The sequence below is a fragment of the Phalangium opilio genome, unplaced genomic scaffold, assembly GCF_054372755.1.
Source record: "Phalangium opilio isolate 3A_F unplaced genomic scaffold, DU_Popi_V2 ptg000209l_1, whole genome shotgun sequence".
NCBI classification, from domain to species: domain Eukaryota; kingdom Metazoa; phylum Arthropoda; class Arachnida; order Opiliones; family Phalangiidae; genus Phalangium; species Phalangium opilio.
In genome coordinates this window covers 11,705,726-11,710,802 of record NW_028324217.1, presented here as the reverse complement: position 1 = coordinate 11,710,802, position 5,077 = coordinate 11,705,726, and the positions used below count along the sequence as shown (strand labels likewise).

The following is a 5,077-nucleotide window of genomic DNA, read 5'->3' as shown; positions in this document are numbered from 1 at the left end:
ATAATAGATTAATAAATAAATAAAGTTAAAAACAAAATTAATAGTAAAAACAAAACTTAAAACAAAAAAGTTGAGACGGTTATACTATTTCAACTAATAAAATCTTCAACAGATAATACTGCTTGAAAAGGGTTTATTATCATAAAGAAGGGTTTATTATCTCGAAGGTCCCAATTTAAATTCTTATCCAATTTAAATTGTGGGACTAAGTTTTTGCAGTGATGTATTAGTCCACAGGCTTTAGCTAATCCCTTACATACCATATCGACTTGAGTATTCCATTTTAAGTTTTTATCTAGCCAAACCCCCAAATATTTATAAATTGTGACTCGTTTAAGAATACGATTATTAATAGTAACCTTTTCGTAAGTGTTTTTGTTGCTGTTGTTGGAGAATATGATACATTCCGTTTTGTCTGTGTTGAGATCGAATCCATTTAGCAGCAACCAGGAGTAAATTATGTTCAAATGTGCTAGGTCAAGCCATTTTTAGCCTATCTGTCGTCGCCTATTAAGCGTCCAACCAAGGGTAGTTAATGTCCCACTTCATAAAATAATAGGTTAGGCTAGGTAAGTTCTTTGCAGACAGTGTCTCGACTCGGCGAAGCATTACTTAACTCTCTCTAACAAAATTGTTGCGCTCAAGTTCGAGGCAATATACTATTTTTCTTTAATTATGATCGTAAATTTCTTAGCGCAAAATATTAAATGTACAAGGATTTTCCTGCTAACTCGCTCTACTACACATACGTAAAATATTCTCTAGTATACAATGGGGATTTTTAAATATTCTTTTAGATTGTTAACAGGCAAAGTGAGTTACACAAAGTCGGCGTTGTCCTAGCTGCCTCATGTTCCATTGTTTGCATTTGAGATTATTATTATAGTACGATCGAAGCTGGGCTTAATATTTAGAGAGTTAACGTAGTTTTACAACCTTGTTTAAAAAAACATGAACTAAATTCCATACAGGACTGGCGGCATAGTACATGTACAATAATAATACAATTTCCCAAAATAGGCAGTTTTTAATGATACATCGCGTGTTTACTGTTCAATGCATACTTAACGGTAACAAATATGTCATTTTAATTGGAAGAAAGTAAAAAAAAATTATTTAAAAACTTGGAAAGCTCAAATTACATTTGATTTTTGATGTTTGCCAGAAGAGTTTTCGACTTTTCCAATATTGAAGTCATATTTCCTGACTGAATGGCTTGTTGAAAACCCTGGAGTGAATCCTTTATTCTCAAACCCAAAGACCTGCAATAAAATTAGAAGAAAAATCTAGGTTTCACATTGGCATTTAAATCTTCAAACTTATTTAAATAGTTTCTGCATGTATCTAATTTTTATTCAACTGTTCTTTTTGAACTTCTCGAAATTGTCAATTGAAATACCAAGTGTTGAAAATATAATAAAAAACTTGTGCACGAAAATATTGAGACCAACTCATATTTTCTCGATAATCTTGACTCACAAGCACAAACATAATGCTAAAATCTTACTTAGCAAATCTTACGTAGCCCAACAAGATAAATTGTTATCTTTGAATTTTTTTTTCTCGTTCATCTCCATAAAACTAATTAGGAATTTAGGTGATTTTTTTACTTTATGGTCAAATGAGCCCTGTCGTTTTATTACATTAAGATTTTACATATTTCTTTAATCGTAAATTGTTCTAAAGACGATCAATTTACCGATAATATCTGCTCCGTTCGTGCTCCATCCAATGGATATTATCCAGCTTCCCTGGTAATATAAGGGTAGGTGTTGCCACGGGCGAGGATGAAAAGCAATCTTTTTAGAAAACGCAGCCATTTTTAAATATCTGGAAGCTCACGAAAGGCGGGTAATCTAGTACGGCTCCGCGCAGTTAGTATGGTGTTTAAGAAGGCAAGTTTACTTTTTAAATGCAATAGTTCATTGTATTGAAAATATATATATAGAGCTATTTCAGAAGCCTTAGTGTGACGTCATCCGTGCTATTTGCACATAGAACCAAAGCGGTACCAATAATGGCCGCGCACTGCGATAGCTAAGCCCGTGACGTTTTACCTACGCACTGACGTCATAACTGGGGTAGCTCTATTCTAAAACATTAAACACCTTACACTATTTAACTCTAGGGTAAAAATGTAAACACCTAAGTACCTTGGAGGAACCAGCTTGGCTGGAGGTGCAAAGAGGGTGTGACAAGCACAGCCTCTTAAGTTTCCCACTATGCTTTAGGAGCCCGTTTATTTGAAGAGATTAACCGTTTATATACGGAAAGCTAGAGCAGAAATGCCCTTCTAGTTAAGTGGCCCGTGGTACTACTAAGGTAATAGCAATACGAGTCTGATCGAAAACTACAAAACGGCAGGTTATACTGCGTGATCTTCTTACTGAAAAAGATCCAATTACAGAGCGACATTAAGAATGAAACAGATTCTGTAAGCTAAAAATTGGGCCATTACGTGCGTGATCGGCCTTATCCTTTATGGAGGACGATTTATTCTTATAAGCAGCACGAAAAAAGGCCTAATATTTAGCATAAGATACTATAATTATTGCATGTTTTGTTTTTTACACTCCCTATTCTTGGAAATTCAAATTTAATCTAAATAACTGTTTGCAATATTTTTAACCAGCCTATTTCCCTATTCCATTTTGCTCCAACGCTCGCCGGTGTCAAAATATACAGTAATTTCTCAGTTTTTAACAACTTTTGGCTCACCTGACTGCATCTTGAAAGTTAATGTTATGCGCTCGCTCCAATCCCTTTAATATCTTCTGAGCCAATGCGTTTTGTTTTAGCATATTTAGTATACCCTCTGCCTCTTTCGAATCAGGTTTTTCATTGTCAGCTTCAACTTGGACCAAGACTAGAATAAAACCTAAAAAAGCCACCAAGAGAAACTGTTTTCTTCCGAACATTTTTCAAACTTTTTTCCCGAAGGTTGGAATAGAAATGAAGGATGATATATAAAGAAACTCTTTTATACATTTCTAAGTAATTGATATGGTATTTGTTCTTCTTTGTGAATGAAGGTGTTTTTCAATTTTCGCAACGCGACAAGCGTTTTATATTTAAATAATAGATATATAGCAGTTTCAAAACACAAGTATATTGAAAGATTTTACACGGGAATTTTCAATTGTTATTTAAGAGACAGGATCAAAAAATGTTTAAAATATTGAGAAGATTTACTATGTTGGTTCAGCAACTCTTTTCAGTTTGATCGGAGAAAAAAAATAATATTTCAATAAAGTTTTCTAGTAGTACTTATTTTAAGTATTTAACGGAAATCTCAATTGATGGTTTGCGTCCCAACCTAATGTTTCCTGAGAAATTATTAGTCATTAATTCTTATGACCGATTGGCCAGCTGTCTCTCGTACGAGAAGCTCCGTGTGTTTAAACGAGTTGGCTAAGATGAACGTTTCCACATACGTTTCTATATTTTCTCATTACGTGGAAGAATCAATAGATTTAATCGCAACCGCTTTGGATATCCATTTCAAACACTGCTTTACTTTGAGGATATTTTGAAATGTTCTTTGGTGTGCATTATAAATTCATTAATTGGCAAAGCATTTTCACATATGCCCTTAATTTTTTACTTTTATCAGGGGAACCAATTGGGATAACCAAAATATTGTCTCTCCCAGTCAAGGGGAGGACTACTTACAAATTATTTACCTAAATATGGAATTATATCCCTCTTTTATGAAAAATTACAGAAGTTAAAATTTTTGAAATATGAAAGCAGTACTCAAACTTCTCAAAGCATAGCAAATATACAGCAGACGACATTTTACATCCAATAAGGATATGTCTTGTACACACAGGGGCGGATTATCCATTACGCTTTGTAGGCACGTGCTTAGGGGCCCCGAGGCTCGGGGGGGCCCCGGTGGTCAGCCTTAAGCCCTTGGCTGCCTCATTCTACTTTGCTCCAGATTATGCATATTTGGGGAGATTATTAATCTCATTGCTTTAATAAAGATCCAAGATAGACAAATATTTGTGAAATTTCCAGAGTTTCAGTCAAGTAACGGCGTAGATAAGTAAAAGGGATGTGCTGGTACATATTCCGCGAGCGGGGCCGAACCTATAACCAAACTTGAAATTTCGTTTTACCCAAAAACTACACTGATAAAAATGATGGCGACCGTTTAATTTGACGAATTCAGATTTAACCAGAAACATTCTATTTTGAACAAGGAGTGTTTTACGAGTTCAAAACTAACCACGAGCATTCATTTCTGAACAATCTACCGTCATATCGATCAAAACTTAACGCAAGCACAGGCCCATAGTCAGAAAAGTTACGCAGAGAGGGCAGTATCTTTCTGTGAGGGGGCAAATGGAATTTTTTTATAGAATAACATAAATTGTCAAACAATAAATATTTCCGCATGTATATCATTATTGACACTCGTTTAACCTTTGAAAACCAAACTGTTTTTTATATTGAAAAAAAAATGTTAATAAACAAATCTAAATCTAATTTCTAGTCAGATCTTTATCGTAGGCTCGCGAAAAGTTTCTTTTTCTTCCGTGTGACATAGCTCGTCGTTAATTCGAAAAAACGAGAGTAGGCAGGAAAAGCTTGTCTTGCAACTTCGCAAGTCGCTGTTGAGGCTCCAAATGTTAGTCTGTACCCCGACATTATAATATTTTGGTCCTGGATGACAAAACCAGGGACATATATCAAGGATAACGACTCAAAGCAAAAAATCCCAGTGTATCAGGGATACATTAGGCGTTTAAATAAAAACATTTTGGCGTTCAAACAAGAGTGTTTTTGGCTTTTAAACAAGAGAATTATTGGCGTTCAAACGTGACTGTTTTTGGTGTTTAAATTGGCTTTTTAACGAGAGCGTTATGAGCGTTCACAAGGGAGCTTTTTTCCAATCAAATGAGGGCTTTCTGGGCGTTGACGGGAGAGTTTATTTGGGTGTATTATTTACAATGGTATAAATACAGGTTTATTTAATCAGAATTTTGATATTATAATTCAGCAAGTTATTTTTATTATATTTCGATGTTCAAGAACATAATAATTTGGCAATTTTTCGTTACCATTATTC

General features: G+C 34.6%; 1 long non-coding RNA gene across 1 annotated transcript; it reads right to left on the bottom strand.

The window, feature by feature from the left end:
• Positions 1-1,007: 1,007 nt before the first annotated feature.
• On the bottom strand, positions 1,008-2,840 carry LOC149619173 (uncharacterized). The gene is made up of 2 exons (XR_016375322.1): positions 2,719-2,840; positions 1,008-1,262 (listed from the first exon to the last, which is right to left on the bottom strand). It is a non-coding gene; the product is annotated as an uncharacterized LOC149619173 (long non-coding RNA).
• Positions 2,841-5,077: the final 2,237 nt, after the last annotated feature.